The 22,208-nt window shown below is 40.8% G+C and overlaps 1 long non-coding RNA gene across 4 annotated transcripts in view; it reads right to left on the bottom strand.

The window, feature by feature from the left end:
- LOC118292790 overlaps nt 1-21,927 on the bottom strand; it is a 72,461-nt gene extending 50,534 nt beyond the window's left edge. For 2 of the 4 annotated variants that reach the window (XR_004787014.2, XR_004787011.1), the window contains exons 1-2: nt 21,760-21,870; nt 21,436-21,519 (exon numbers count right to left, since the gene is read on the bottom strand). This is a non-coding gene — a long non-coding RNA (uncharacterized LOC118292790). Of the gene's footprint in view, nt 1-21,399; nt 21,520-21,759 lie in introns of all 4 variants that reach the window. The other 2 variants (XR_004787022.1, XR_004787016.2) reach the window with 2 other exon arrangements.
- Nucleotides 21,928-22,208: the final 281 nt, after the last annotated feature.

The raw sequence follows: 22,208 nt of genomic DNA, 5'->3' as shown, positions 1-22,208 counted from the left end.
CTGATTCACCAGTTTTTGGTTCAATTGAGTTTAAGAGGGTTAGGGTGACTTGGCAGTGCCTTACGTGGCATCTGTTAGAAGAACTTAATCGTGTAAGGCAACTTCAGTTAACTGAAAACATATGGAGTTCGCAGTGGCTAACGCAGTTGTGTTGCAGCAGGTTGAGGAAAACATTAACTTTTGGGGAAATTCAATCATTAACTACTGGCTATTCCTAGGATCACCATTTTACTCTGATGTTCAACAGTCATACGCTACACTACCCAACGCAGACATACCATTTTCCCATAAATACAGCATAATGCAATGCAGCCGAGGCATACATTCTTCTTTTTTGCCTAAGGGAACAACAGTCTTTGTTTTTAAATACATACAAAATGTATGAAATAGAAAATACATTAGGTCTGGCATTATTGTATTTGTCCAGATCATACTGGCAAGTAATGCAGCAGTTCCTATTAAATGTCCAGTAGGAAGTCCCATATCTAACACAATCTTCACGTATAACGACAGGGAAAAGGGGTTTAATCTTGTCAAATACAGCACAAAGCAATCAGAAGAGCTGATCTTCGATGAGGGGATGGATTATAATCTAATAGAGGCTCAGGGTCTGGCTATCATCCTCCGGAATTAACTGTGGCACATCTACAGACCACAAGACTGCAATGAAAGAACAATATCACTGTTATGAAAATGTTTTCTGTGGATGAGTGTTTCACATTTTATCCGGGATTTTGTGCAATTGAAAAAAGAGGAGATAGAGAACACAGGGATTACAACTTCCATTAATCACAGTTGGCAGGAGGCAAAAGCAGTAGCTGTTAGAAGAGCAGGTGTGTGACCAAATAGACACCGTGTCAAAATCCTAAAACTTTGTGAGGAGAAGTTGTCGGTTGTATTTACATTAAACAGTTTGCAAGCAAAAATTGCCTCGGAGAAATCTAGGATGCTGGATTGATTTTCTATGGAGAACTAAATAATTTAAAAAATGCTTTAAAAATGAATTTGTATCTTAGAACGTGAGTGCATAACAGACAGTTTTCCATACACTGGCAGCATTGTTTTACACATGCACATACACATACACACACAAGAATGGACTGTATTGTCTGCCAACCCCGACAGAGCAGAATGACATTAGTTGGTTAAACATTGCACAGACATGCAGAGAACCTCAGCGAAGGATCAATCGGTGTGGTGGGCAGTCTGATGGAGCTCAACCCCTTGATAAGGTGTGTTGCATTATTTATGGTTACCTGTCGAAGCCATTCATTACCCACATTTCAATAGCTGACACAGATTGATGGATGGTTATCTTGTTAGAGGACAAATTTATTCAATGGGCACATTACACAATTTTAATGGATGGTTAGATGATGCGGGACACCGGACTTGTTAGCTAGAAGATCCCTAATTAACATCAATATCCGTGTGATGTGTCGGCAAACAGGGGCAAGGTGTGGGACTGTGTGCTGACAGGGTGAAGGCTGGTGAGATGAGCAGTTCCAGTTCACACCTGCTCCACAATCTACAACCAAGTCCAGTTGCTCCTGATTTAACACCCTTGTGGACAAGAGGACAAAAGCCCAGTCAGGCGCTGCCTGTCTTGTGGCAAATCTAACAAAGACATGTGTGAGATGGACAGACTGAAAAAGTGTGTGATGGGGCCTCATAGGTCCATGTGAGTGACCCTGACTATGAAAAAGCCTTTCAAGTCTGGATAGGAGGACTGGCAGTGTTTGAGTGCTCCACTACTGTTGCTTTCACTACTGTATGTGTAAGCAATTTTAAATGGTGGGTTAATGATTCAAAACACAGAGAGATATTCAATCAATGATGTTTGGATTTGTAATCATTCTCACATGCACACACTCATGCACATGCACACACACACACACCTGATTTAACACCCTTGTGGATAACTATGACCTGGATGAATGAGAATCTCCACAGACAACACAGTGAGTCTTTGCAGAACTCAAACTTTTGGAATCACTATCTTCATGCACTGCACATTCTGAGTTTGTGCCATGATGTATATATTCTGGACTTCAGTATGTCCTTGCAAGTGTCATTTGCATCCTCTCCCCGAGGCCTGACATAATTGTCATGGATGTCAAGCCAAGAGAGAGAAAAAGCAGGCGAGCAGAGGACCATATCCAGTCACGACACAGAGGACAAAAGCCCAGTCAGACACTGCCTGCCTTGTGGCAAATCTAACAAAGACATGTGTGAGATGGACAGACTGAAAAAGGACCCTCCACACACCCATCTGCGTGGCTCTGGTTAGTGCACACGATACTACTTTGCTCGGCCTGCATGATAAACAAGTCAACTGTGTGGAGGTTTCTAGCTAAAGTTATGTCTGAAAATACAAAGAGTAGTATCAAGCCGACTTTAAGTCTCTGACATTTTGCACAAGTATGTGGCATTATAAATCATAAATGTAAATTATGCATGTTTATTGGGTGTCTATTTGCATTAGCTCAGAAAGTCAATTAACATTGTACACCATCCATCAGCTTAGTAAACAAAAGAAAAAACAAAGATATTGTTTTCCTCACCTTAACTCACTGCTCTACAGACTAGTGGAAAATGAAACATGAGATTCAATAATAACAAAACATGCTTTTTTCCTGTGTAATATGTTGGGGGAGTAAAGCTCCCCAGGTGCACATGCTGTAATATACACACCCACACAGCACTGCTGCACAATCATGCACACACTACACACAAATCTTAACCCATATACATTAAAGTCCACTTTCTCCCTTCAATGCACAAACCCATAAGTAAATAGGAGATGGAGGACATGTTTGTGAGTTTGGCTTTGAGCCCCTCAATAAGTCATGGGTCGTGTCAAGGAATTTGGGTTTGTGGCAGAAGAGACGCTGGAAGAAAGATAAACATGCTCAGCGTTTTCCTTTTCGGGTTCATTACTCTGCCGATCCCGGGTGGGCCAGAGTTGAGGAGAGGAGTTAATTCCTACCGAGTGAGAAAAAAAAACACATTAACTGAGACCTATCCATCTTCCAAGTGCTGACACCTCCATTTAAATTTCTTATTTCTAAAAGATGTAGAGGGAGAATCCTCTTCTCTGTGTATGAGCCTTCACATAGGGGGTGTGTATGTGTGTGTGATGGCTTTTGCAGTAAAAATCGTTCATTATGATATTTTCAATTTAAAGAGGCTGAGATTTCCTGCTCTTTTGAAAAATTAAGTGGCATTTTCTGTGGATTAATTTCAGGCATCTGGGAGTGTGTTTTCATTTGCTCCAGGGAGTGAAAATTGTGATTTGGGGGTGGGTCTCTATCAATCTAACCAAAGCCCATATTTTAAACACAGGCCAAATTAAAATTACACTTGACATTTCATCAACAAGAGGTCTATAACACCTTTAGGGCAAACTATATGTAAAGATGAAAAATTACATTAATAGTTGATAAGTCTTGAATATGAGCTCAATCCTCTAATGGAATCTTTTATAAGAAAGTTTTACTTCCTTTCTGTTCAACTTTTAAGTGTCCCTCACCCTCCCATTATTTTTTTTACCTAAATCTCCAACTACCTGTCTTATTATATATGCTAAGTGCTCTTGTCATTGGGTCCCTGGTTGCCCGGTGTAATGAGCAGACTTAGAAAAGGATCTGCTGGCTTTAATCAAATTAGCCCCCAACGTCACCAGCTCCCCAACGAGACCAGCTTTGTACCAGGGCTGCCAATATTATGCCCCATTAAGAAACAATGCCCAGCTCGCTCACTCGCTCACACACACACGCTCACACACACACACACACACACACACACACACACACACACACACACACACACACACACACACACACACACACACACACACACACACACACACACACACACACACACACACACACACACACACACACACACACACACACGCTCACAACGAGAGAGAAAGATTAACACTAATCAGTGAAAGAATTAAGAGTGCAGTGGTGCCTAGGGTCCGCATCATAGGAGTAATACTAGAATTGAGGCAAACTGACTGATGTGATTAGACTTTCAATATGACACCTGAAACACACTTGGTGGTTTGGACATTTTGTGAAAAAGAAACCAAACATTAAGGTACAAAGTAAAAATGTACCCTGTTCAATTTTACGCTTGCTTGCTATTACGCTACTGCTGCCTTAAAGCATTAGAAACCTTAACAAGATAATTATATTAAGAGTTTGTTTTTCTCCTTTAGGAGAAGAACCAGCCACTAGAGGTGTTCCAAGCCAATCCAGAGGATGGAACCTGCCATCCATTGACAATTCTTTGTTTATTTGCACTAAGTACACCAGCTGTCAAAAACGCCCCTTTGAGCTTTATATAAATTCGAGAAGGTCTCCTAACACACAATGTTGAGAGCAAGTGAGCTGCGGAGGACAAGAACCCAGAAGTTTCAATTAATGAGACTTAGTATTAGCAAATATTCAATATTGAGTGGAGGTTTCACTGGCAGGGAGGTTAACTCAGCTTGAAATATCAACCATAAGGTAATGCTGGTGTAATTAACTCACGTTTTGGGTTTCTAACAATAGAGAATACAATCTGAACAACATACTACTGAGTAGCAAGACGCAAAATTGATTTTCTTTTTCTGCTGAGCAAGAGTTGAATACCCATGGTACATTGATTACTGAAAATCTGCTGTTTGTGGTACAGCTGAAACTATACACACACGTGCGCGCACACACTCCCACTGGACCTAACCTTCAGAGTAGCGAGACTTGCCTTAACAAAGTGGAAAATAATTTCCAATACATATTAATGAAGCAGAGTTGAATCTATGCCCTTGGAACTTTATGAGAGTCTGTGCCAACGCTATGCTGCGACAGCACCATAGTTTATGCGTGGCTTAGATTCTGAGTGGTGGATGCAGAGGGTGGTAGCTAGCTTGGCTCAACAATAAGAGCCCTCATCTATCATGCTGAGCTCAGTGTGATGGGGCCTCATAGGTCCATGTGAGTGACCCTGACTATGAAAAAGCCTTTCAAGTCTTGATAGGAGGACTGGCAGTGTTTGAGTGCTCCACTACTGTTGCCTTCACTACTGTATGTGTAAGGAATTTTAAATGGTGGGTTAATGATTCAAAACACAGAGAGATATTCAATCAATGATGTTTGGATTTGCAATCATTCTCACATGCACACACTCATGCACATGTACACACACACACACACACACATGCACACAGACTATAAAATCCCGCTTCTGCAGCAAATCACCCAGACCGGCTTGTTCATCGAGGGCTGAGAGTGTGTATTGAACAGGGGCAATTTGCACCCCCTGCAGCTCTCGTGGATGACACAGCCACTTACAGCTTGACCAATAGGCCATTTGCACTCGATGATTCACTTAAACACGTTCATGATTAAGGCCACTGGCTACTGTACAAGGGTAAACAAAAATAGGTGAACAGGCGGGCAATCATGAATGTGTTCACACCTATAATTTACAATTGTGCCTGAAGCCACAACGCTGCAATGCAAATTTTTGTAGGCTTTTCTGTAATTAATAACTGGTATTTGACAACATTTAAACATGCAGAAGGTGTTATGTTGTCACTTTATTGGGTCTCACAGGCGTGAATTGATATGTGCAGAGCAATGTCAATTTTCTAGAAGAGGAGGACACTCAGGACTGTAATTAAAAGTTTTCAGAAACACACACACGCACGCACACACACTTGCAGCTCAGCTTTGTTAAGCTTGTCATTATTCATGTGTTGTGTTGCTACTGTATCATGCTGATACCCTGGGGCAATTTGTTATGGACATCAGAGGAGCAGCGAAGGTCACAGGCAAGACAAAGTATCAGCCATCCTACCATAGACTCTGCTGATTCAGCACTTCACACATCACCTGCTGATGTTGAGAAAAGAAAGTGATGAAAAAGAGAGAAAAGTCAGAGACAGTGACGAGAAGACGGCGGGATGTGCAGGTAAACAGTGTAAAAAGGGCAAAAGTCAAAGTCAAATCTGACTGATAGCAACAGATGTAATTAATATAATAATATGTCACATTTTATTTTCATTTTGAATAACAGGTTATCTGCCTGTTATTCAAGAGTAAAAGATGCACTTTTGGATGTTTTGCAATGTCTAGGAAGTCAACAAGTCGGACTTGTCCTGCCAAATACAACCCAGAAAAAGATAAATCTAACATGGTGGCAACAGAAACGTAAAATCCTGACTCTAACATATGTTTCTATTTAGTCTAGTGAGCGAGCACCAAAGCTAAGTGGTTGAATAAATATTTCAAAATGAAAACAGAACATTTGGAGCAAAACTCCTCCACAGAATAATTTCCATTCATCAATTTATTCAGTTATATTCAGCAATTACTAGTAAAGGCCAAACATATCTTAAGAACAGTCAGGTGGCATTTCATGCTCAATTTATAATTAAAATAACAGGCCATCAGACTGATACTGAGCTGGAGTAGCGGCTGCATAATCCATATCTCATTTATCTCAAAGCCTCAAAATTGATCTGTAACTCATCTAGTTTTTTTGCTTTGAGAAATCAACTGGTAACTCTCATAGGCTGTTGGATCAAGAATATATTTTTTCCAAGTATACATTTTTTCCAAAAAATGTATTAAAATGCAAGAACTGATAACAGCTTAAACTCGAAAGAATAAGGAAGACATTTCTGTCCGAGGGTATCGGGGTATGAAGGATTACAGGCACTGTGGCCCCTTGATCATTCTCATTAACACTCACAGCAGTGTCACAACCCCTAGCTACTACTTCGACAGTCAGCCAAAACTGGGCAGATAGCCACAATCTCCACAAGTGGAATTAAATTGGTCCACCTTGTCATAAACTCAATATTTCCTGACCACTAAAAGGTACTGCAAAGTGGAATATTGGTGAAATTATAAAATAATGTGACCCCTATAAAGGCACTGGATGGAAGTAGGCTAACTGAAGCTCTTTGGGGCAACAGAGAGATATTTCTGAGTTTGAAGAGGGACTGAAAGTAAAGACAGATAGAGGGCCAGAGGGAAGTCAGAAGACTTCCACATGGGAGAGAGAGAGAGAGGAAGAGTGAGGAGTATTTAGGTCTCTTTAGTGCTGAGTTGCAGCCACTACTTGACTGGGCTCTTTGGGAAGAAATGGAAAAGCTCTCGAGCCAGGTGCTTATCTCTGACCAGAGCTTACGGAGTCACCGACCACCAAACTGCTTTACACTCACGGGGCAAGTTCTGAACATGAAGAGAAATGTCCAGGAAAGATATTTCCACCACCGCGAGTGTAACTTTCCTACTACTTCAACATTTTCTCATCGTACCAATTGTGCACGAAGGCCAAGAGTTGACAGATGGATCAAACAGATGCAGCTCAAGCAACAGCCTTTGGAGCCCCACCTCCTGAATTCTGTGTTGAGGCTTGTATACGCAGGCACACTTTGATTCAAAAGAAAATGGAAAATAAATAAATTATTCGGAGAACATTGAACAAAAGACTTTACAAAGTGTTTGCTTCTATGTTAATGTATTGTTGTCAGCACTTTCAAAAAGTGAATTGAATTGCCAGTGTTGTAGAGTTGAGTCAATAAACCTCAAATCTGAGTCAAGTCTCGAGTCCCCAGGGTTCAAGTCTGAGTCCAAGTCCGAGTCATCAAAGAAGAGACCAAGTCGACTCCCAAGTTGAGTAATTTTTCCAACATCTTTGAAGACTTTTCAATCAGACTTGTAAATGGAAGAAATATAGTACAACCATAAATAAATCTGTTTGGAGGACCCAAATCATTTTAAACTTGGGACAGTGTCTTTAACAGGCTCCCCAACGATGATGCTGCAAAACTGTGCAGGATAATGACTCCTGGGAATATTTAATGGAACATGACTCGTTACTTAAATACAAATAACTGTGCTTAACATCAGCACAGTCTAGTTGTCACTATGGCTCTGCCTCGTCTTTGTTTCTGTGAATACCTGCAATAAGTCTTTGCTGCTCTGCAATCCCATTATCCCTGCAAGTATGAGATGTGTTGAAAGTTCCACAGAGGAGCAACAGAGCTGGGGGTGGGTGGGCGAAGAATGGGGTTGGGGGGATTGCTCATAGTGAGGAAGAAAGAAAAGGTACAGTCCCGAGAGAGCCGAGGGAACAAAAGGCAGATAGAGAGTTAGATATAGAGGTGTGGTTAGCAGGGCTATGGGCCTCTGTGTCCTGCAGGGGATTACAGATGGCCCTCAGAATTAAATCAAACTGTGCTGACTGCCAAGGAATGGGCTCTGTGACACATCCAGTGCCACATGAGAGGGGGGTAACACTAGCACAGAGGGAGGAGGCAGAAGGAGAGAGCCGCAGACACACAGTGAAAATCGCCTTCAAATGAGTTTTTGAAATATCTAAAAATAAATTGCCTTTGAAAAAGCTCAACCGACAGCTGATATGAGGGCTGGATGGGGGCCAGGTTAAAAGTTGCCCTCTCCTTCCATTTCTCCCCATCCCAGCCTCTTCTATACCTTGGCATAATTCCTTTTCTCACATCTCATTCCCGTGCTCGCACACACTCGTTCTCATAGACACACACCCGTGTGCACATGCAGGTAATGTACGAACACACGGGTTTAAACAAAGGTCAAGTCTCTAATTTGGTTAGCAATTAACAAAAGTTGGATTAGAACATGAAAAAGCACCTCGTCCTGGCTGATGATATTTATAAACATAATATAGTACATGGGGATTTATTCCAAGAGCCCAGCAGATGGCGAGGTCTATTTTTAGAGGAAAAGATTGAATAATGTGTAATTGACTGTGTCTGCTCATCATTCCATTTGCAAATGGTGCATATTATACGGTACCAACAGATAGTATTAGAATTATACCTGGCACATGAAGGTGAATTCTGCTGATAGTCGAATCAAAACATCAAAGCTGCAGATATTGTGTAATTACAAACCATTTACAATGATGCTTGCTTATTTAGCCTAGCAGTGTTTCATCTTGGAAGTAAGTCTAATGTCTGTATCTCATTGGCACCCCGGGGGGAGATTAACTTCCAAGCACAGTGTGTCAATGAGAATGTAGCATCGGTAAAATGAGTATGAACATGCAAATGAGTTGAGGGACATTATGGCTTAACGTTTTAAATTCGGCTGCTCACAACTTTTATAAATACAGACGTACTACAATGGTTGATCATTTGGATTGGTAAACATCACTTAATGTCTGAGCCAAATTCCTAAGCCTGGCTGAAATATTTAGTGCATGGTTCTATTCATACTTAAATATTAAATATTTTTCTTCATCTGACCATGATTTCTCTAACATAGCTAAATAGTAAGAGCACAAAATCTGAGAAAACAGATGCATCCAACTGAATGGTAATTATTTACCTTCCTACAATCCAGGATCACAGACCTTCCTAATAACCAAAATATTGAAAGGCAGTATATATTAAACTGCTTCAAAATAAAAAAGCAGATTTCTAATGATTTGTAAACACTTGGCAGTGCACACTCTGTTCATTCCTGAGGCACAAAATTAATTATATTTCCCAAGGCTTACAGTCGCTGTGTGAAAAGACTGTCTTTTCAAAGAAATACTGACGCAAAAGTTTATAGTGCCAGGTCCAAACTGAAAATTAAGAAATCATGAAGCTGCACCCAAAGATAAAACAGATTTAAATAATCAGGGTCAATAGTTTCTGGTCTAAGCTTGAAACATATATACTCTAGGTAATCGCAAGAAACAGGAATCACTTTATTAAAAAAAAAAAGGAAAAAAAGAAATCTGTTTCAAGACAGAATTATAGTTAAGTGAGAAATACATACACACGCACAGGAAAACACAAACTCCAGCTTCTCTGCAGTGTAGAGCATAGAGGTAAGGTTGCCATCAAAAACTAGCCTACTTAAGGAGACAAAAACTTGTTGACCTAGATACAGTGGTGACCCCACTAACCTTTAACACTGGTAGCAATATGAAATTCATGAAGATTTCCTTGATATAAAACACTCGTTTCAGATAACGAGTGCAAAAACACACCTTTATCCATCAAAACAGAATTTAATCAGTCAGATTAAATCAGCTGCACTACATCAAAGGGCACAGCAATACACTTTGCACACATCTGGGAATGGCTCGCCATTCATGTGATGACCTTATCTGACAATCATTTTAAAACATCATTAAATTGCCGACCAAATCAAACTGCCATCTCTATCAGACCTGAATCACTAATTGGCACTTGCAGTATACACACAAACTGAAGCCATTTACTCACCAGTTATAAAGGCATTGATCAGACAACTCATTACACCAGAAATTAATGTTACCAGCAGTAACTGCTTCTTTATTTAAACTTTTTACAAATTCACAAGCTTTATTTTTTAGCCATTTGTCGGTTTGTTAGTTAAGAAAGCGGAATCAGCCGAGGGCATCAGCCTTGGCGAATGCATGCTCTCTACAAGCGCCCATTTGGTTTATAAATTAGACCTTGCCATTTAAAATTTTAAAAAATTAAGGTTCTCAGCATTCCCTGTCTAATTATGTTATATTTTACTGCCCAAGCTACTTTACTGGCCTCAAAGGAGGACCCATAATTCTTTCCTCCCAACTCTATGGTAAATCTCAGCCTCTGACATGGTGATGCCTCATTTTTTATCAATTATAGTACTTATTTTTTACTTCTGAATAAGTTAAGGACAGATTAGAAAAAAAGACCAAAGGATGTTTGTTGAATCTGCCCTCCTTGGAAAGGAATCAATGATTAAGTGAGTTGGCATCGAAAGGCATGGCTTTTTCGGCAGGGAGGTCGTTATCAGGTTGTTTCAACAATGCTATTTCAATATTAAGCTACAGGCTGTTAAAAGCCAGTCATTTTCAGGTAGGACAAGTTATAGTTAAATTATAATTATTTTGAGCACATAATCTAAAAAAGCACCACATGTTGCAATTAGCGAGACCTAAAACTCTGACGGCAGAGTTTCCTTGTTCTAGCAAAACACTATAAAGGTTCGTTTTGCAAAAGCATGGTTGCATGCACCTTGGTGGAGCTTAGGGGACTTCTTAGGGGAAAGAACAACTAAGGAATTTAAATTAACAAACAAAGCTTCATTTTTTTTCTGCAGCACGGATTTAAATTAATAAGGAGAGGGTGATGGGATAACACTGTGAACGAATCCATGCTGGTCAGAGTCTAGCATAGACAGACCACATCTGCCTGGTTTTGCAGTTGCCTGGTTTCCTAAAAGCACCGTTCCGTTCCATGAAGCAAAACAAGACACTCTGATCCATTAACACACTAACCAGATCAGCATCACTCCCAGCTTCAGGAATCTGAAATGACTGGGTGAGTGGGAGGGAGATGATGAGGGCAAAAAATATTCAAAATGGAATGCTTTTTGTCTGTCGAGGATGATGATGATGATGATGATGATGACAGTGAGCGTTGGGGGATCCAAGCAGTTTATGAGACACTTTCTTAATACGCTCCACTTCGATGCAGCTCCCAGTAAAATATCCTATTAAGCTGATCATGACGGCACGTCTGCCATCAAAATGGTCTCTTTTTGTGGTATTTGCCTGTGAGGGAGTTTTCCCCCCTTCATTAAAATGACAACAATGATTCATCTATGCAAAATAGGCAGAAATTGAGAGAAAAATGCAGCAGATGTCTTTACACTTCTTTCTTGTGTCTGCATGAAGCAGACATACAAAAGGTGGGATTTGGGACAGTGGCCTTTGCTCTCTTCCCTTTAGATAGTCCAGATGTACTTGAGGACTCAAACCAAACAGAGCTGAGATTTATTTAGGACTGAGCCTCCTTCTGGGGATTTATTGTAATTTGCAATAGAAAGACGGCAGATGCATTGGCACAGACAGAAAGCAGATTTACAATGGCCTCAAAGGAGACAGTGATCAACACTACACTCTTAAAACTAATGTACATTGTTGAAGGGCAGCACAGAATTGCTCTAAATCCCTTTGGTACCATTTGGCTCCACTGATGATCATAAAAAGAAAGAAACGGAGATGCTGACAGATGTATTGAAGTGCATGTGGCCCAACAGAGCTGGCCTAATAACAAGATTAGCCATTTTAATGGAGATTATTCGAGACTTGTTGCCATGTAGAGACGCCCGCTGTCGCTCCAGCCAGTACAAAGACGTGGTGAGAACATCAAATAGACGAGAGGGGGACATGCTGTTCGCCAGTGGTGCTTTGTTAGGACCAACAGCTGGGGAAAACGCTTGGAGCTCGTACAGCCCCCTCTGAGGAAGACAAATGGGATAAAGTCCCTCATTTGGCAACTGATCACACACTCTTTCGGGAGGTTACATGGAAGTAGAAAAACCTGGTTTTCAATTCTATGATTTAGGATACAATTCTTTAATTTGAGGCGAAGTGGTGGCACAATAGCCAGAAGCAGAACCAGGATGGTGTTTTCAGGAAGACTTTTTAGTTGACTTAAGCAAAACCAAATCTCTACTCATCAGTCTGTGAGAGTCCTGTACAATTCGTCACACTTTGAAGCGGCAGGATTCATTTGAACAGACCTTGCCCTCTCAGCAGAAGGCATGGGAATTAAAATGCTATGTCTGGAATAGGAAATGCCTCTGAGAATAAACAAAGTAGACACGCACAAGGTTGTGAAATGAGATTCAAGTTCAAAACTACTGGTGGCAGGCTGTTATATCTTTTTTACACAGTAACTAGAGCAATACAAAGAAGTCATATCTAATACCATCCAGTCATATGCTAACATTTCACAGCCTCGTCCAACATTTCACTGCTACAGATGCACAGGAGTTTGTGATTTTAGATCTCATACTCACAAGGGCAGAAGGAGGAAATCCCAGGGTGATGATCAATCGTACATGACCTTAGGCCTTGTCATAACATTGTCACAGTATCAAACCAACATACAGGCCACTGTCTATGAGTAATAAAGCTGACACCATCTCAAATTCTTCAATTACGTACACACAGACGCACAGCACCTCTGGCGGGGCAGTAGAAACATTAATACCACATTACAACTGCATTTCAGAGACATTATGAATAAGCAGTGATTCACAGCAGCTGCATTCATTACGCAAACGTGATTAAAGTGGTGGACCCCTCGGGCGTCCGGGGGCCTAATGATCCCACTCTGCCTTTTGTTATTCACGTTGGCTGAGGGCATGCGACTAAGCAGCAGCCCTGGGTGTCTGCTTGCATCGAATGAGGTCTCATTAATAACAGGCCATTCACAAATCTCACACTCACACCACACGGCCATGGTAAATAAAAGAGACCGAGCCCCCCGGATGCGTGGGTCTAACCCTGGCGCAGATGGGTCTGCCTCCTTTCCTGAATGATGATGTTGATGTCCATTTGTGTGTATGACAAACTGACATGTGTTGCGGGCCATTCATCTCTAGCTGTTAAATTGCCCTCTTCGGATGCTCTATTCAGACCCATCAGTGCACTCTCCCTCCAGAGACTGACAATGTACACATTTACATAATTCTCTAATGCTGTAAAACAAATGAATACAGTCCTGTCTGTGTGTTGCGTTGCGGGGCACTGCAGCTGCATAGTGAGTGCTCGTCTTAAAATACAGACATTAAACGCATTGCATATAACTGGTCAGACTTGGGAAACAAGATTAAGATGAATATGTGCCTTTTGTTACCCAATAATCCCAGACTGATTTAGTTAACTCTCTGGAAATATTCTCATCTCTCTAATGAAAAGTCCTACATTACCAGTTATGCCTTTAAAAGGGTTAAAGCCTTACTGACTCCACTAGCAGGTATATGAATGTAGGTTTTCAATCACATAAACACATTCAACTCTGATTGATCCCACTGCCGTTATGCTGGAGCAAAGATTTAACAGCTGACCCTACAGTAATCATACAAGATAATTACAACGATAAACAATACATTTATGTAAAGCCCCAACTCTAATGACTCCACTGCCATAAATCCTGCTGAATGTTGAGACTCAAATATACAAACATGACTCCCGATAGAGTCAATCCATAGTACACACACATAGTGCGACAATATGCATTTTAATGCCCATTCAAATGTTCCTGGACTAGATATACCCCCTGTGCTCTTTCTGCTCATCAGATGGATTCTGGATCGCCCCTGCTGCTGACCATGCACTAAATTATTCAGCTGAAAATAAGTCCACATTAAAAATGCATTGACTCGCAAGAGTAAGATACTGTAGAACAAACTGCAGTGCTAAACATGTAGGAAGGGGATCACTGCGTTGAGAGTATTTTGTCATTTGGATTTCTAATTTCAAGTAACAGTAGCCTTGTTGGGGCTTAATCATTTATTTGTCATTTTGATATACTGTACAGTGTGAATCCAAATCACAAAGGGAAAATTTAAGGTAGACAGCCACACAATATTTCTTAAGATGGTTTTATGGCTCTGTAAATGTTTTACAAATGGAAAATGATTTCAGTCTTTCTGTGTACATGCAACCAAATATAGAAAAGAAATAGAGGAATGTACATCTTGTATATTCTCTGCAGAACAGCAGCACAAAGCAGCAACATACTTCGGAAAAGAAAGCTACACTCTCACACACAAAACAAGACAAAAAATTATAGGATCGCAGAAGTTTGGCTACACAGCCTTACAAGACACATTCTTAAACACAAGACACACGTACTGACTAAAGAACACCAAGGTCGGCAACAAAGCTATTTCACCAACAAATAAAGAACATATTGCAAACTTGCAATTCTTATGTAGTTTTACTACATTCGTTTTTTTATTGTACAGTTTGCTTCAGTTATTGCTCTTCTCCTTGTACGTACAGTGCTTGCTTTTTAGTTCAAATTTGCTTTATCCTCCTCGTATTTTTCTATTTTTTATTTACTATGTTTGTGATGCACCAATCACCAAAGTGAGAACCTACTTGGCAATAATCACGATTCTAACTCAGAACATATCAACTATTTTTCAGCCTTCTACGCTCCTTTCTGGCTTACGGGGAGATAATATAGACACTAAATCACATGATCTTTTCTCAAGACTGGTGATTCTTTTAGAAGGTTGTATTTGATATAAACTTTTGTTGGCTGATTTACAAAATATAAAATTTGCAGAACCCAAAAAACATTAATGCAACAACGATACTGAACTCCCCTTTCAGCGACATAAAAAGGTCACACATCAATTACACTTAAGTGTTATCCGAAAAATGTGAAGAGCCTCAAAAAAGGACAATCTGCAAAATATGCCCTCAGCAGTGCAAACCAAGATGAGAAACACAACTAATCTCTTGTCTTCAGGAAGCTAAAATTAAAGGATGTGTCCCTGAAGGTGATGATAATCCTGCAGATAGTGTCAAGCAGGCTTGTTTTCGTGGTTCTTCAGCAGCATTACTATCTGTGCTGTCTAATGGCAATTGATACAAAAATGCCAGTGAGAAAAGGGAACCCGAGACACAAGAGATTAACTCCAACAAGACCGAAAAGTTGCTTCAAACGTATCACTACGTATTAATGTGGATCAGCATGTATCGGCCAGTATCATTTTTCATGAAGATTAGGCAACCGAGAGACCCTCTCTTCAAACCATCTCTGAAGGTTGCTGACAGGACCAGACTGACTTTGCTGACTCTGGACCTACAGACCTGTTGGGAGGGGGCTCAGCAGCTTATTAAACCAACTTTAATGACCCTGACCCTGGCCCAGACCCCTGAAGAAATCCTGAAGGAAGAAAGGTCAAAGTTCATATATATTAGCGGGCAAAAGAGGAACACAGGGGTGTAGGATGTTCGGCAGGGCTCCATCTTTGCATCGGCTATATAAAACATACAGAAGTTTGTTAACCATCACTTTCTAAAAGTTTCTCCCCTTGAAAGTGTGCTCAAGCTTGCTTTCAAAGCCAGCGAGGTCTGAAAGCACCCTCTTCTGTGACCTTAGCCCAACGCTGAAGGCAATCACAATTCTATTTGCTTTTAAAGGTTTAGCTTTTATAAGGCACAACAAAGCTAAGAGCAGGAGGGGTTACAAGAGGTCCTTGGCCAGATTCAAACCCAGACTGTGAGGTTATCTGGCATGCGTTTCACACTGCTTTACACCCAGGTAGACCAACACCTATATAATCTTTTATGACAACACGTCATAAAACATGACATGTTCCTGGAGTAGGATTGGGTCAATACAATATCACATTTAATCTTTAATCTAAAAAAAATATATTGTTTACATTAGGATTCGGATTCATAGAGTGACACAAACAACTTGTCCTTTCAGATGCATCTAATCCTTTCTTCTTCCTCCATCTCTCTCTCCTCAACTTGCTTCCCTTTCTCACTGCGATTCCTTTATTTTGTCCTCACTCTACAATCACAGCCTTCACCATTTTCCTCTCCCCTCTTCAGTAAGTGTTACGGACGGCTGGAACGGAGGTTACAAGAAAAAGCAGTAAGGCCTGTTGCGAAACGGCCATCGGATCAATTGGGCTTTTAGGGAGGCAGAACACGTAGCCACAGCTGGTCAATTAGAGTAAGGACAGCACAAGATCACACACACACACACACACACACACACACACACACACACACACACACACACACACACACACACACACACACACACACAGAAAGTGACTGGCCTTTAGAAACAGAGTTACTTTTTGCCTTTCGTCAGCTCCTTCACTCCATCCTTAAATGGATCAGCATCAGGGAATCTTGGCTGAGATAATACCATTGCTTGTGTTGTTGTGGAGCAGGCTTGGCTGTAAGGACAAACAGCTCCAGAGATACTGTATATACAAGAAAGACTGACGGCAAATCACATTAATTAAGTGTGGAGTAAAGAGCTGGAATGCATTGTGACACATCTAGTAAGATACGACAGAATAACCAGTCTTTAACATGGACCACAAGGATAATCGAAGCACTGTTCTACTCTACAAGCACCCAGACAGATGCCGTTACAAAATCAGCGATTTAAAAAACAACTCAAAAGAGAAGAGTGTGAGAACTTAATGAAGCTCATTAAATGTAATTTAAAGTGCACTTAAGTGTGACAGGGTAAGTCACTGGTGTAAAAATACTCACTTCTTCCTTTCAAGCCTTTAATCAGTTTATTTGAGCTAAAAAGGCAGATGGCATCTGAATTTAGTTTTACATTACAGCTTGACAAGTATTGAGGAGAATGTGATTTTGTTTAATGTAGAAAAACGGATAAAGACAGAAAGATCTGAAGAGACCTTTTTAATTTATTTTATAGTTGGAAGCAGATTGTTCCTGCCCTTCCTTTTCTTTGCCTGCCACAAGTGTCTCTGGCAAGTCAGGGTCCAATAATAATGATGAAGTAGAGTAACAAAGATGATGAGAAACACTTTGCAAGCCTGTAGCACAACTCGGCACAGCGGAGATTGGGCAGTGATGATAAACGCTCACTTCTTGTTGTGTACATTCTCTTGTCGTCAGACCTTGCAGTGGAAAATGGCACCTCTTTAGTTGCTTTTACAAGGTGCCCCGGTCGCCTCAGCCAAGCAACACTAGCGTACAATTTCTGCTTTGTTCAATCCTGCGATAAAAAAACTGAGCTTGCAAGATGCAGAGTAGCCTGGTATTAAGAGCCAACACTCCCTTGTTTGGCAGGCACTGAAATAAGCATTCGTGGAACAACACAAGTCGACAGGGGCCCAATTATGTTGGTCCCAATAATCAGCATGTGTGAAGAGACATCAAAGTACACCTGCAGCATATCTTTTAATATCAATGCAGATTCGTGACTACAGTATTTTCCCTTCTAAGAATCTCAATTATCCTCCATGTATTCGTTTCCTTCGGCTCTCCTCTCCATCGCCCTTGTCCTGGACGTGTGCACAAAACCTTCTGCCATTTCTGAAATAAACAGGTTCATTACCTACACGTTTCCAGTTAGGCAGGGGGGCACATCGTGAAGGAGGGAAGAGAGATACTTCACAGAGAGACAGCTCACTCATTGTTGCTTCACTGATTTCCCTTTATATTTTCTGCTTGCTTTTCCCTTAATCCTGTTTTTCTTGCCCTTTATTATCACCCTCTCCACACTCGCGTTTCTATTGACAACAAGCTGTGCTTGAAAAATAACAGCAAAGCCTTGACTTGATTATCTGTAATGAAAACACGACTCTCCCTCCTCTCTGCCAAACTCACACACTGTAGCAGGCTCTCTCCCTCTCAAATTCTGGAATTTACTGCCCATCTTGTATTTATTCAAGCAATACCTCCAATAGTGAAGATACAGATAATACGGGAAAATACAGAGACAGAGAGAGAGAGAGAGAGAGAGAGAGAGGAGAGAGAAGGAACAGATGGCTTGAGACTGTGAGACTGAAACATGAAGAAACATGTGTCTTGCAGCAGGTAGACACAGAAAACTAGTGACCAAATATGGACTCAATACAAAGTGTGCAGAGTAAGTGAGCTTCTCCCCCTATTCACATTCCCTTCCAGCTGAACGTCGAATTACAGAGCAATAACAGGGGCACGTCCAATCAAATATCCTGTTAGATTACAAAGAGCATTCATCACTGACAACGTCCTTCAACCAGATCCCCCGGGGGAGTGGGATCTACCAGGAGGAAAAGTGAAGGGGCTACCTCTCTCATGCAGCCAGTGACAGCAGAGCTGAGAAGTCGTGTGATCACCTGGAAACACTTGGCTGCGGCATCAAAGCAGGTGATGTTGCACCAATGCATTTACCATTTGGCATTAGAGATTTGTCACCCTTTAGTATGTCAATCCAACCACTGCTTCCATTTGTCGGAGGTGTTTCTTGTATTCTTTACATGTTCTCTGATGGCTATAGCATGTTTGGCAAAGATGGGAAAAAACAAAACATCCAGATTTCTCTATTAAACTGCTGATATTGACTCCTACTATTGATTACTTGAGCTTCTTAAATTGATTCATCGTGACATAGTTTGTGCAGCAGACTTTTGTTAATTCAACTCTGCAGCAGGTAAGTTGGTAACCTACCACAGTTAAGGAGATGGCGGTGCGGAGTGCTTAAAAATACAAAATGTATTGTTGTTTGCAATATATTGCCTCCAGTGCCCGTTTGGCAGTTAAACTGATTTTGATGTCGGTAATAAAAACCCAGAATTGATCTGGCTGTAAAAACTTTTGATAGCATTACAGAGAAATCTAAAGCAAGTGCTCAGCAAGTGAAGCAAAACCTTCTTATTGGAATGAAAGTCCATACTGAGAACGGTGTATTCAAAGAAAGCCGTTCCGTTTCTGTTACTCTTACATAGCGTTAACTACCACAAATGTATTCTGTACTTTCAAGGTTAGATACATCCTCATCCTTTTTCTTTTTCTATTCTTCAATAAATATATTTATTTATATGCAACAGAAAGTAAATCCAACTGCAAAATATATACCTAAATTCCACATAATCCACAGTGAGATGGCCCGGTATAGATTGTGGATTAATTTTGCCCGAGGGTACTAGATGGACGTAATCTTTGAATGTTCTCACAGTGAAATGTGAATGAATGTGTGGTATCATTCGGTGGGCATGACTCTGCAGAGCAGCAACAAAGTTTCTACAGCAGTTGGGTTTTGACTCAATGCATGGACATGCAGTGCCCCCTGCTGACCACTGAGAATACTTCAGCTTTTACAATCTACTGCTCCTGAAGAGATGGTACTTGACAAACTGAGGGATTTTATTCCATCAGTATTCTTAGTGTTCTCAGTAATTTACACAAAGCATTGATCTAGACCACACGACCAAACAAATACTGTGGGTATTGTAATCTACAGTGCAATACGACCTGACTTTGAACTGTTGCACCCTGTGGTGGCAGTGCCTGTTTTTAAAACTGTCTGATTGAAATGATTTGTGAATGAACAAGTGAATTAATAAACTGCACACTCACACATATACTACTGTTGAGGTGCTGTAAAGTAAGGCAAGCATCCAATTTCACATTAAATCAACAGATTTGGGAACGTGTTCCGGACCGACCATCATGACCAAGTAATCAAAAATTCAAATAAATTAAACAGAAAAATGAGTTTACATGTATGTTTAGGTGTATATTGCCCATGTAATGCAATATACAATATCTGTAAACTGTACACAACATGCTTGAGTTTACCAACCCAACTAATTTTAACATTTGTGATCTCAACCACCGCTGTTTTTTTCTCTCACATTTCACCCTGTTGTTGCCTGGGTCTCACAAAGTAAACACACACAAGACCAGAAGTTCCTTTGAACAAATAAGAAGATGAACATTTCATCATTTAGGTTGATCAATCTTGTATTTCGCAACTTTCAAGAGCAACAATTGATTCCATGGAAATGTTATATTCAGTATAGTGGTAAGACAACTGGAGCACGTACAGCCAGAATCATTTTCTTTTCCCCACCTCTCTGTGGTGTCTCGACCTCTCTGCAGTGCTTGCGACGGTCCACACAATTACCTTCAATTATCCTCACTTCTACCTCAGCAATTACATCCATTATTGATTCCAGACCCCCAGGCTGTAAGCCTTATCTATACCCAGCCACAGTCGACGGACGAAAACGTAGAAAAGGGACCAAATAATAATGGGAGCTTGATTCATCATTAACACTCTGCAGCTTTTCTCCCTAACCACCACACCTAAATATCAGAAAGTGTTGTTTTTTTTACTGCAATGCCCTTGAGAACAATCTGAACCCTGGACGTAACACCAGACCACAATGACCAGAGTCACAAAGCTATAGGCCAAACAATCGGCATCATCTACAAAGAAAGCTCAACAAATTAAGGAAAGTAGTAAAGTATGCCCATTTGTTTCTGACCATAACTTGTCCGCATGACACTGACAATGATGCATCCTGTCTGCAGATTTTTTTACAAAGCAGACAGACAGAGGGATGACAGTGAGCCAGAGTGGAATGAAGGTCAGTCACACAGTATGGAAGCTATGAAATGTGGAGGCGCACAACAAGCAGCTCTGCTGCCAGATTCTTTTGAATATGATACTTGCTGACATTTAGTGAAACACAAACATAAGCTGCTGTCACCACACACTAATGTAAAACATCCATCATCTTGAATGCACGCCGGGGCACCTACGGAGAGCCGCATCGATGATGCCTCTCGCTGCCATCTCCTGTTACAGCAGCTCGACTTGAGAGGCCGAGCTCAATCAATCACAATGGAGATTTGTAATGCAATGCTGCCCCCATGAGGCGTGACGCGGTAGTGGCGTGTTACTGCCGCATTATAACGTAGCTTATTTCTCACTGTAACATGTGTACGAGCATCATAAACCTGCATGACGTGCAGACCAGGTGATGTTTACATCATCAGTTAAATCCCCTGTCCTGTTTAAATCATTTGTCATGTCTGCGTTTCTGGATGTCTTATATGTCATGAGGGGCAGAGACACATTACCTTTGAAGAAATCTCGAAACACTCACTGACTCGTACCTTTCTCTCTTTTCGAGAAACTGCTCGTGTGTCTTGGTCTCCAAATTAGCTGTTAGCTGTTGTTAAGTAGAGAAGTTTGCTGACCTGTTGGGCGAGAATTAGCCGGTTGGTGTGAAAAGTATCCATAGACTGTATATAAACAAGAAAGTATCGCGACACGCCTCGATGTCACAGCTGCTGCTGATTGGACTAACGTTAAAAGTTTGTTTTGGTCCAATGTCTGATTGTTTTGTTTAGTTTTTTCAGTTCCTGGCAGTGACATTTTCTCGAATAAAGTTTTCTTAACATTCCATAATCAAATGCAGCCAGTTTGTTTGTTTCTACCTTTGCTTGTTAACCATTATAACTTGTTTAGAACGACGGCGGTGCAGCGGCGAGCAGCGTCTGTCCGAGTCAGCAGGGAGGGGGCGTGGTCTGCCAGGTCTAATGTGGCGTTCGACGGTTGTCGGAAATATGACCATCGACGTATGGCGTATGAATGAACCGATCTGGACTCACTAGAACTTTAAAAGGGAAAACGCGAGATAACCTGGTGTGAATTTAATGGAGTGAATGAAAAACTTTGTCAGTAAGTGTTGGAAGTATAATGCATTTCATTAGCTGTGAGCATATTATAGTTTTTTACGTTACACAAAAAACTTTTTGTGTATAAAATGACTTAATAATAATAATTTCGGCTTGTCTAGGCTTTCCTTCATAAAAGTACATATTTAAAAGATGCATTTCTGTTTCAATTAGCCCTTTAAAAAAGTTTATACATATTATGTTGCTTT

Source organism: Scophthalmus maximus, chromosome 12 (genome assembly GCF_022379125.1).
Source record: "Scophthalmus maximus strain ysfricsl-2021 chromosome 12, ASM2237912v1, whole genome shotgun sequence".
NCBI classification, from domain to species: Eukaryota; Metazoa; Chordata; class Actinopteri; order Pleuronectiformes; family Scophthalmidae; genus Scophthalmus; species Scophthalmus maximus.
Note: the sequence above shows the minus strand (reverse complement) of the source record. Positions and strands in the feature narration are given on the sequence as shown.